Below are 12,874 nucleotides of genomic sequence, written 5' to 3'. Positions count from 1 at the left end.
AAAAATAAGAAAAGATCCAAAGAAAAAAATGGGAAAAATAAAAGGAGTTTCCTTCTGCAGAGCCCTGGTCTCCGTGGGAGGCATTGTGCGAGACAGGGCCAGATGTTCCTTCTGTTACTGAAGGGTCAGCAGGAATACGAGATTCCAGTTTAGAAGGATAGCGTTTTTGGGGATTTTCGTCTCAGTCTATTGGGTGCCTAGGAAATTGCTTTCGTTCACTATGTCCCTTGGCACAAAAGCGACTACAATGGCTTATTGCATAACAGCGGTACCCTTTCGGTTACGTAAAGACTAGGAAACCAGTCAACAAATAGATGGCGATATTGCTTTGGTGACTATCGCATTTATCCGGTAAATAGTTTTGATAACCAGTTGAGGCGCTCCAGAATGGGAGATCCCTAGGGGAAAGAAAATGGAACGAAACAATTGTTATAGTTCAATATGCTTTCTCTAACTCAGTAATAGGCTTCATTCGCATGTTGATACTGAGACAGTGAAGGATAAAATTGAACTTATATAAGTCTATGTTTTCATTGATTATTTTGAATAGTTTTATATACCAGAGTAGCAAATATGTTTAAAGCACTGATACTTTATTAAATGCGTTTGTTCAAGATATTCGTTATCTTCTGATTCTAGTGACTAGAATAAGTAAAGAGAATAAACAATGAAATACGATTAATGCATATAAAACAAAAGCATGCAATTCTCGTCGAGGCGGTTCTTAAACAGCTCAGCAGAGTCTTTTCGCTGAACCGAGATTTTAAGTAACTCAACCGAAAATAAAGATCGGCTTCTTGCAACACATAAATCGGATTCTAAGCCTGGTGACCTGAAATTTGAAAATGCAGTAATAATTTTAAATGTTTATTAATTAGATCTCACTTTTTGTAACGATTCGTAAATGGAATAAAAGATTCAAATGCTAGCCACTCATCTTCATGTAGAATATAATCATAGAGAAATAAAAATATTCATAAGAGTATACCTGATGAAAAAACTAATACGCATCATACATTAAAGGTACAGACATATGTTTCAAAGCTAGAAGGACTGCAATGCCCTAGTGATAAAGATTTTGTGACTGAAGGTCTTGGGTTCGAAACCCGGTTCTATCGAAGAACCGTCCCGTAAATGGGCAAGATGAAGTTAAATTTGTCTGGGTCAAATGCCTTCCTGCTGACAAGGCATCTTCGTTATCTGACTACAATTTAAAATTGGGTGGAGTGCCACAAAACAACACTAGTATTGCTTCCAAATGGTACAATGTAATATAAAATTAAATATCTTGCTAAATATCAGGTTCTGCATATGCAAGGAAACTATTATGATTGTTTAACTAGTTCGGTTGGGTTCACTAGGGACGGAATCACGCATTCGAAATACTTCACCAAATATGTGGGAGATTTAAAATAATTCATGAGAATAAAGCTACTGTTACTGATTTTGTTTTAAGTTATAAATATAATTTTGTAATTTTTGTTATTGTTAGCATGCAAAGGAAATCGGATACACTTTATTTCTAAAGAGTGGCAGCACTTTCTAACAATAGTAACAACAATGTGACATTAAAGTGCAAACAAAATTGTTTTTAATTCTTAAAATATGTTGAATCTTGTGTACAAAAAAGTAGATTCATAAAGGTTTGCTTAAGTGTTTTTTTTTCAATAAAACTACAACATAATGTACTATTTGTTATTTGAAGCATATAATGAAAATGCGAGATTAATAGAGCTTGTAAAGAATAGTTTTGGTAGTTTAAAAATAATGATTCCTATATACATGTTAAGCTGTTTAAGCTCCAAAAACGTATTAAGGTGATAAATGAGAGGTTTTACAAGATAAAGATCTTTATCTTGCAAAACCCTTTTCTAAACGCATTCGAAAAAACATCAAAGCAAATATTTTAGAATACATCCAAAGGTATGGCAAGCTATTTTCCAAAATGGAAATATTGTCACAAGTTGCAATATTCTTCAAGGAATTTCTAGAAGGTCTTTACTGAAATGTATTGCGTCCCCTGTTGTATTCTCCAGATGTTGCGCCATCATATTATCAATTAATTTGATGCGTCACACGATATGTTTCAGCCTAGTATCTCAACCATGTGAAATTCTAATACCATAACTGAATACTGAAACTATAAGAAATAATAATGACGGTACGCTAATTATTTTAAGCCAAGATTTCTTAGAAAATGTGTGTTTAAATTATTTACACGCAATGGTATAAACTTCAACAGTTTAAAAAACTGGAGTTGATAAACAAAAATGCAATGCAGATATTGTAACCATTACCTTAGTTCCATTTAATTATTTTGATAAATTACTGTAAATGAGCTAATCATGCAGTGTCGTGGAGTCCTAGGGAACTGAATGACCTTAACATTGACATTTAATTCAGGTACTAAGATGGAAAGCATAATAGTCCTTATTAAAACGAAGATCATGCATTCGTCTCCCACTTAAGAAGTACGACCCGTCATTGGAGTGAAGGCAGACCAATTCCAACATAATTTTTATACCCACAAGAAAAGCGAGAACCTACTTACTTATATGACAACCTCTCATCTCCATAACTGAAATGTTTCGCCGTGGGATTATTTTGATAATTGTAATTGAAAGATTTTCCAAATTTTATATTGAAAGGCTTTATTCTCCCTGATATGCTCGTTACAAGGGGAAAACTTCGAAACAAAAAGTATTTTCAGAAATTATTTATCTAGAAGTTTGCGAAACTATTTTCTCCGCTTCAAGATATTTGATTTTCATACACTTTCTTTTGTCACTGACATTGTCAAACGATATTCAAATATTAATATTAAAAGCATAACTTAATCTTTTTGAAACAGAAATCATTTATTAAGAGGATACATTTCCCATTGTTTAATTATTTCGTAAATTGAACATTTTTTAAGCTTAATATTATACGTCGAGTAATATTTAGTTGGTGTATTTACCTGAAATTTAAAAAAATTATCCCAAACTTGATTGTCATTTTATTACATTTCGTACTAGTTATAAATTACTGAAGAATAAAGATGCATTTAATTTGAATTATACTTATTATATTGTTATTCTCTGAAGACTATTAACTATTTATTAGTTCAATATTATTGCTTATTTAAGTGTTAGAGGTTTTATTTCGCTGGATGTAAAATATAAGAAATTTATTTTTATCTTTTTAATGGAATTGTGAATTACAATGTAGATTAAAAATCCATGAATGGATTAAATATCTTTGTGAAGCTGATAATTTTTGCTAAATTTCATTAATAACTTCACATCGAAACTATCACATTGTTATGTAATCAAATAAATATTTGAATAATTCATAAATGATATGCTCTTTCATATTATATTTTAGCATCAGAAATAATCAAGAATGTAGTTTTATATTTATAAAAATATTTTAAAAATAACAATGCTTACAAAATTGAAGATTATAAAAAGATAGAATTTATTCTTTTTAAGCAAATCTAATTCCACGTAATTTGTATTTTTGAAAGAAATTGAAAATTTTTATTAATTAATTTACTTTTAGTAAGATAATTTTTGTCAACACATTCATTCAGCTGCTGGGTTTGATTTTAAACTCGAGACATAGAAAAGCATATTTCCTTACTTTTACTTGCTTTCTCGGCTCTATTTGGTTAACATTAAGTCAAAATTTAATTTCAGACGAACCAAAATTGCAGACATATATACTTGGATATCAGTAAATTATGTCAGATGTACTATAAATATTCAGTACATTTCATATAATTTATCATTTTTGTGGTTATTCACTGTTTTGTATCATATTACAATTAAAATAATTATTCACGCTGTGCCCGCGAAACTACAATGGCCTAATGGAAAGGTTTTGATTTCGGGTCCAAAGGGCCCCAAATTCGACCAGATTCATTATATAAATGGGGATAGCGTGCACTAAATCTGACTTCGGGGGCCAAATGTTTTCTCGCTGATGTGGTGCGGGCTCTTGGAGAGATGGTTGCAAGTTCATGAATCGTTCTTCTCGTCTGACCGTAACTCAAATTTACGACCCCAATCTAAGTTAGTTTTCATGTTGATTTCTAATGATGGGCCATTGGTATCACAAAACCAAACTCCTTGTACCGATCATGGACTTTTTTCCCTTTTACAATTTTTACAAATTTTTGTAACTTCTAAAATAATCCTAACACCATTTAACAATAGAAATCATCCGCTTTCCTCCGAAAAAATATTCCACATATTGATAATTTATTTCACTGCTGTAATAGAAAAATGCTCTTTAGCCATACATCCAAAGAGCTAATTTCACACTTATGATTATTTTGGAAATATCAAAGGATGATCTCCCTCAAATAATTTTTAATAATGTGTGGAACATTTCAATGAAACTTCGGCAAAACATATTAATCTTATTATGAATGGAAATGAAAATAAATCAATTGATCATTGTAAAATGTCGGATATTGGTAACTAAGCTGTTTTGGCTATTTTTAGTTGTCATTTGAAATTTTAGGTTTTATATTATTGGCTATCTGAGATATAGCGATAACGTTTAGAAAAGAGTCGCTCAATTATAATGATCGTGCTCGTATATTATGTTATTCATTCTTAAATGACGAATGATTGTATAATTTGTAATTTAAATGTTTTACGAATCTCCTCAATCATATTAGCCAAAGCCTTATTTGATCTCGATTTTTTAAACCTATTTATTAAGCTACTTAACTTTCAGAAATGAAAAATATGTGTGAATACAAGATTATCTAGTATAACAGAAATCATAATTCTTCATAATGAAGATTTCTAGCATTATTTACTCATAAAAAGAATGTTTCATTTTGGGAAGATATCTAAATTTAAGAAAAATAAACTTGTCTTAAAATCTACATCATTAAAAATGATGATTTTTGTTGTTTCTGTCTGATTATTATAAAACAATCCTTCAGTTAATCTGAATCTATAGAACTATCAATCAGAATGGAAATCTCAATTGCAAATCAATAAAATCTACTTTTAATTTAAATCAAAGAATTGAATAAACGAAACTAGTTACAATTTAAAGATTCCGAAGTGAATTCCTCATTGAAAATTCACTCTTTTAAACGAAAGACATTTTAGCGAAATTCGAATACATTTCATGTACTTATTACTAACTCTACTCTTAACCAACATACGTTATTCTCGTTTCAGAAAATTGAAAGAAAAAGCTGAATAATGGCCATTGCAGAATAGAAACTTTCTTTTTTCCCGCCCTTATGAGTCCCATTTCTCTTTTTAGAAGACGGTTTTCTGACTCGGAAACCGACAGCAGTTAACGAGATGGATCCACAAGAGCAATAAGCGTTAGGAATCTATCTTAAAATGTAATTTAATTAATCTGCCGCCATTATAATGGCGACGTGATGAGTTTTCAAGTAATGAATTTTTTCAAAAAGAAAAGTTTAACGCGATTGTAATCTAATTTTTCTGATGAAGCATTTAGTAAGTAAATTCATTATGGCCTCATTGTGGCGAAAATAAATGCCCGTCTTTCTTTTTATTATAGCTGAGCTTGTGATAAATTTTGCTTTCCTGTTTTTATAAATTTTATTTCGGTCAAAATGTGCGCTATAAGCGGAGACTATCGGTTTTTCTATTTAATTTCTTGCATGCTATCTTTCATGTTTGTTTTTGGTTTTGACATTTTCAATGCAATTGATAAACAGAAATAAAATAAAGTTTCAAGTTAAAGTAAAAATCTACAAAAGTGTTAAGTCCAGAAAAGGCAGTCATTATAATATAATATACTGAGAGTCTTTATTCTAAATTTAAAATGTTTGTTAATAAGTTAAGCTTCATCTGAATAAGTGATTCAAAATTGCAACAAAAATGGTCTTGCTATTATTTTGTCTTAGAATTGATAATAGAAATCAAATTTTTCCCTAATTTCTTTGTAATTTATTGCGTTTTAAAACAACCAATAAATCTTACATGAATTTGGTTGTAGTGAAAATATTTACAAATTAATATATCTGGGACTCTTTTTAAGTGCATGACAATGGTAGGAAAAAATTATTCTTTAGGAAGATGATTTTTCTTCAAATTTACAATTTAGAATATCTAGCATGTCAAATCTGTATACTGTTTGATTCTTTTATATAAAAATTATTTATATTTTTAAAAATAATTGCAGTCTGTAGTTATATATTAATTTCATTATAAAAGAAATTGGATTTTTTTATTTTTTTATTCTGCATATTTTTTGGTATTTAGTGTCATTCAGAGAATCGTAATGGCAAAGAGGAAATTTGTAAGCTAAGTCTAAAGAATTTGTATATGAAGAAGTTCATGCGAGATACAAAAATGAATAATAAATTTATAAAATTGGAGGAGAAAAAGGATTTAAAAATTTTTTAGATCTCCATATTTTAATCTTGAAGACGGCTTTAGCTTAATCTTATACGATTGTTAGAAGAAGTTTGATAAGCCTAAATTAAGACTTCTAAAGTCTCGTAGGGTTTCTTAGATAATGCAAATATTGGGACATCCAAATTTTCAAAATTAAATTAACTATTTTGAACTGATTTTAATTTAATGTTTATCAATTATTATAAGTAATTTCAAGTAGCAAATTTTGACAAACTTTAATACCAAAATGAGTAATTGCAGATCCCTTTCTAAAAAATTGGTTGCAATATATCGCGTATAAAAAATGCATAATTGAAGTTTAGAAACTATTTTAAGCTACGTAATAAAAGAAAATAATAAAACTCTTCTTAATACCATCTAAATAATTTTCAGTTATGTCTTCAGATGCTTTTAAATGATAAAGCATGACACTTTTTTGTAATTATAATATAATACAATATAATATAACATAAAACTGCAAATGGCAATTAATTTGGAATGTTACTAAATTAATATTACAATATTAATTTACGATTTTAATTTATATAAGTAAGTAATAATATAAAATTTGGTTGTACGACCTTCTTAATTAGATGAATGCACAAAATCAAATAAGATTTAAAATTCCACACAACAAATCTTAGGATCTTGAAGCCCCCTAAATTTGCGAGGCCCTAGGCAATTGCCAACTTTGTCTATTAATAAAACGGATCTGGTTTTTGAACGTTATTTCTGTTTCCTAATTGGAACTGTAATGAGTGCTAAAGATAAATCCCCTTATAATAGCATCAACAGCGAAAAAGAATTAGAAAATCCATATTCTCATAAAGCATACTTCTTTATTAATTTAAGTTGATGTAGATCATTTTGAATATGTAACATAGGGACAAATATTCTACAAAGGACCGCAACAACATGTTAAAGAGTGTCTTTTTGTTTGCATTACTTCTGAAATTTATTTCGTTTTGGAGCAAATAAATTTTGATTTTATGATGAATTTTTAATTACTTCTATGACCATACGTGAATTGCAATTAATTTTGAAAGCTCAATTTTTATAAAAGTGATGAATATTCAGACTTGCTTGTATTTAAATGCTTCTATAATTAGCTATTTCGATATCGAGTTAGATTTTGTCTGGAATGGAAAAAATCACTTAGAAAACTATGTTTATTATTGAACTATAAATGAAATTATAGAATTTTTTTTATAATTTCATTTAAAGTTACTTATAAGACATAAGTAACTGTACACACTTATAAGACAATATGTATTCGGTTAAATCGTTTTTATGTGTTTTTAATTTATATTTATCAAAGGTTAAGAGAAATTTCAGAATTTTGCTAATCATTTAAACTCTACTTTGAAACATTTCGAAAATTAGTTTCTTTTTATCGATTTCCTGTTGACCTGCCAATTACTTTTATTTTCTACATCAATAAGTGATAAAGATGATTTTTGAAATTTGTAATATTATATATGTATTCCGAAGATTATGCAGAAATCCAGAGTAGCTTTAAAAATAAATAATTCCCAAATGAATGAAGATTAAATGCCGTTTTTATAAAAAGGTTGAAAATAAAACCTAGTTTTTTTTTCGTAATGATGCCAGCACATATTGAAATAATATTACAACTTTAATTACTATGTTTGGGCAATTGCTGGAGCGGTATATTAACGATATTGGTTGGAGTAACATTTAAAGAAGGCGTAATGTGTGACTCAGCATTTAGAGCTCAACCAGACGAAAAAACATTTTCCACAGCATTATGCATCATTCCTGATAGCATCATCATATATGAACATGCAAAATTGTAGACTTTAAATGTTAACTCCGTTCTCGAAAGGAGAACGGTATATTAAACATTTATAATCTTTTTCTTCATTCATTGTCTTATCTCAGGTAAGGCATCGCTTCCCCAATTCAAGAAGCATCTGGTGGCTTAACTATTTACTGTGCAACCAAAAATGTTTAGTTTTCTGACGTGCACAGACATAAGCAGGAAAAAAAATTCCACTATTATTACTATCTTTTCTGTGCAAGCAGCACCGTTTTGTTGTTGCGAATTATTGATTTTTAAAGTTGCTCCGAATTTTTGAATCAGCCTTACTTCAAATTCCAGACATTTCACTTCTAACTTTTGTTTGATTTTTCTGAAGGAAAAACAGTTTTAGTTTCCAAATGCATTGACATAAAATAAACTGTTATTTGCTCAATTTTTTTTTCAAAGGCCCTCATTCCCAAAATCTTTAAAACTCTTTTAGATTGACAATTTCAAAAATATATCTAATAGTAAATCAAAGTAATTCTTTTAGCTGACAATACTAAATTTATTCCTAGAAAGTAATAATTAAATTCCATTATTTTCCTTTTCAATCTTAACCTCATTCATTATTATGAAAACTTTTCTTCGATCTTTTCTGGATAATGAGAACATATAAATTTTTTAAAGCTTGTCTAAAAAAATACTAACATTAATGTTATATTAACATGCCTTTGAGACGAAAACATTAAAAATAATACTTGATATTGCTTGATGTATTTTATACAAAATAGGCGCTAATGTGTTATCAGAAAAATTTCTTCTACTGTAGACTTAATATAAAATCAATAGCTACAGCTATAATATCTTGAATTATTACTTCAACTTAAGCTTAAGTTTAAAATGATCAATATACATACGATTAAAATATTTTAAAACTGTTACCTGAAAAAAAAATGCGCAATTTTATAATATTTTTAATATAATCTACCCAACTTTTTTATTTATCTGTGCTTTATCGTGGATAAATAGGGGAAGATATTTTATATATTATTTATATAAGTTTAATCTAAAACTTAGAACTTTAAAAATATAACGAATAAGTCAGAATATGAAATGCAACCACATTTAACAACTAAATAACTGGGGAGGTTCAAATTATTTTAAAGCATTTTGAGAATGGTGAAAAACATTATTCCTGTGGAAAGCACAGTAATTTGCTTAAAACTTATTAAATTTGATTCCTATGACATTATCAATAATTGCTTTTTTAAGATTTTTACTTGGTGAATAAATATTGATGCTGATAGTGCATACAAAATAAACGACAATCAAGCGTTCCTGGAATTGACAGAAGTCTTTTGCTGCTCATGTGATCACAAATTTTCCTCTGCTCAACTTAAAACGTGAAAATACCGATTGCTATAACAAAGGAATTTTGAATGTATAAGCAACAAAAACAATTATGTACCAGTTACTGCAATAATGCATCTAATTTATGTATTGGTATATTTAGAAAGAAATAATGTTTTCATTTTCTTTATGAAATCTTTACTGATGTAGATAAGTTAGGGTAATACACATTTTCATGCTGGGAATTCTTAAATGATTTTACACATATTTCATGTCTATAAACAAATACTGTTTTTAGTTTTTGATCATCAGTGTTTGCTTATAAGATATGATGGCTGTTAATACATTAAAGTAAGATTAAGGTATAGCCGCTAAATTTAGATATTTTTTCCATAAACCTATAATACATCGTATAGCCATTTGGCTATATTTCCCATACAAAAGCTTCGCAAGACTGTTCCAAAGGGTAACAATGCATGTTTGGAAATCCTTTTTTTAAATGTTTTTTGATAAAAGTTTATAGAAAAGGCTGATATATGGCAATAGTGATACTAGGAATTTGATTTATACTGGAAATTTGGAAATATATCAAGATGGCTGTTGTATGAATACTATTATCATTAAAAATACTATCAAAATATTTTTTGCATTGTAAAAAAATATATTGGTGAAAAGGGGTTTTATCTTTATTGCATAGTTATTATAATATGATTTGTGTCACTGGAATATTGTTTAATTCATTATGTAGCTATTTGACATATATACATTTTTTATTTCATGGAGAATAATATATTGCATTTTTATAATAATTTTCCTAAATTATATGCAATAATACAAAATATGTATATATTATTTCGTAAAAAAAGTCATACATGTATATTCCTGGGTTAATAGATTATGTAAAATAATCTGATTGAAAAAAAAACTCATGTAAATCGATGCCAACTTAAATAAAATTAGAAATGAAAAGAGTAATATTTAAAAATATTTACGGTGAAAACTTTAGAAAAGTGTCTTTTATTTAACATTCTTGAATGAACGATGTTTGTGTAGTCTCTGAGGATTTCAAAAGCAATTTGCAATCAGATGAGCATTCCATTTGCTCTAGTATTTATTGGTTTATACATTTTCTTCATTTCCTTGTAAAATCATTCTGCTCTAGTGTTAAAGAATTTAAGAGAAATGATCTAAAAGGTATACTTAGGTTATGGACTCTACATTAAAAAGTCTTAGCTTAAATGACTTTTGTAAGCCAATTGATTTGAGAAAATATTGGAAATTCGAAGATTCAACTAGAAACAAAGAATGATTATTTTATTCCGTTTCGAATGTTTCTTTTGCTTGACATTCTAAGTGAACCTTACCAATTTTTTCAACAATTATCTGCATTCCCGTTTTGCCCTTATGAAATTGTTTATCGTTCGTTTATAATCATTCTCTAGTTCTGCCTGAATTTTTAGGAAAACTGTCTAAATGGCTGGGTTTAGTATAGTTACATTAAAGTCCCGTTTTAAAGCAACACTAGGGCTGTTTTGGAACGGACTTAGTAATTTTGTACCGCCTGAGCTGTTCTCCCCTCTCTCGAAACTTTCATACCAGTGCGAGGACGTTTAGATCCGACGGATTTAGAGTGCACAAGACCCGCTTACAGGACTGTTCTTCACTGGAATCGGGTATCGAACCTGAAACCCTCCGGTTCAGAAGCCCAGACCTTAACACTAGGCCACCGCGGTCCCTAAATGGCAGTGAGAGTAATGAATATGCTTGTAGTACAACTAACATCCCTAAATCTATTAAGCTTACTTTAAACTAAATCAATTTTCAGTCATTTTCAGTCTTGTGTTTCCCAGAAAGTTCAAAATAGTAAGGACAAAAGAGACCCACATTTTTCGTTTTATCTCATTCATAAAATCCAAAAAATGAAGATCGTTTATCAATTATTTGATTCGCTGACTATAAAAATTCCAGTTTTAAGATTTTTTCTTTTATTTCAGGTATTTTTGGTGCCATCTGTACAAAGAAAAAGCTAAATCACGGATTTATATGCAGTACAGGTAAGAGAATTCTGCTTTTGCTGACAAAGGGTTTTGGAATGAATTTTTTTTTTCTCCAGCAATCAAGTTCTCTCGGGTCATTTTTTTTCTTATCCAATAATATTGCTTTTTTTTGTTCTGCTATCGTATAGGTACAAAAAAAGGATATTTCAAGATATTTCGTTAATAACTAAAATGATCCTTAAGAAATTTTAAGTCTACATATATCACTGATATTCGTAGCTAATATTCTCAATGGCTAATGCTATGTAGTATCACGCTGTTTTTTAATTCAGCATAGAAATTTATGTGAGAACAAATGCTCATCTTCTTTTTTTATATGATTCTTCGTTTCAAGGAATAATTGACATTTTAATATAATTTGGGTACGTTAAATGTTAAATAGAAGGGCTGATTAGAAACTGTTTTTATATTTGAAATTAGCACACCAAATATAGTCGAAATCAATTAAAAAATTTCAGGGACCATATAAAAAATTTGTTATCCCAATTAATATGTATTCTGACTGCCAAAATATACAATTTTTAAAATTTTTCCTGCTATGATGATTATTAAATAAATTACATGAAACTCACATAAAGTAAAGACCATATAAATTAGGAATCAATTAATATTGTATAGATATATTAAAAATTATATTGTTTTCACAAGTTCCTTCTCATAAGAAATGCGCTTTTTTCAAATGCATTTTTTCGTGATGTGCTTTTTTATTATCTAAGTAATACATTGAGGAATGGAAAGGTAGCAAAAAAAAAAAAGTATGCAGCGAGCACCAATCAAAGAAATCTACAGAAGAGAAATACATTTTTCAGACATGTTCCTAAATTATATCATGTGTCGGAAATATAGACAGTAACTGTTTATTGTTATTCTTCGTCCGCATTTGACAGTCCATAATTTTCTAAAATGTATTTTCCGAAAATGAACAGATGACAGATGTGGGATAAACATATTTCCTTTTCTTACAAATCCGGCAATGCTTTTCTAACACGAATCTCACTAACATCAACAATAATAGCAACAAAAAAGACGATTTTCAGACGAAAGATAAGATTGCAAATACGATAACCACATTGTACAGAGAAACTCCAGTCAGACTTCTAATAAAATAAATAATAAAAATAATGCGACGAAAAAATATTGTTTCCCAAATCTGCTCCGTCAGAGAGAAAAAGTACTGTAGCCGTTCTGAATGTCAATATTCAGTGATGGTCGATCTCGGAGTTGGACACGCTGCTGCCCAAAATAAAAGAGTAAAAATTGGGATTGATAAAAGAGCTGTTGAGTTATTCAGGGAAAATTCTTGGGCGAAAGAAAAGCCG

At 29.1% G+C, this 12,874-nt stretch overlaps 1 long non-coding RNA gene across 1 annotated transcript in view; it reads left to right on the top strand.

Annotated features, from left to right (window-relative positions):
• The window catches only part of LOC129959993 (uncharacterized), a 51,157-nt gene that overhangs the window by 25,936 nt on the left and 12,347 nt on the right, over positions 1-12,874 (top strand). Inside the window, exon 2 of the long non-coding RNA XR_008783495.1 lies at positions 11,493-11,552. This is a non-coding gene — a long non-coding RNA (uncharacterized LOC129959993). The remainder of the gene's footprint in view (positions 1-11,492; positions 11,553-12,874) is intronic.

The sequence above is a fragment of the Argiope bruennichi genome, chromosome X2, assembly GCF_947563725.1.
Source record: "Argiope bruennichi chromosome X2, qqArgBrue1.1, whole genome shotgun sequence".
Taxonomy (NCBI): Eukaryota; Metazoa; Arthropoda; class Arachnida; order Araneae; family Araneidae; genus Argiope; species Argiope bruennichi.
Note: the sequence above shows the minus strand (reverse complement) of the source record. Positions and strands in the feature narration are given on the sequence as shown.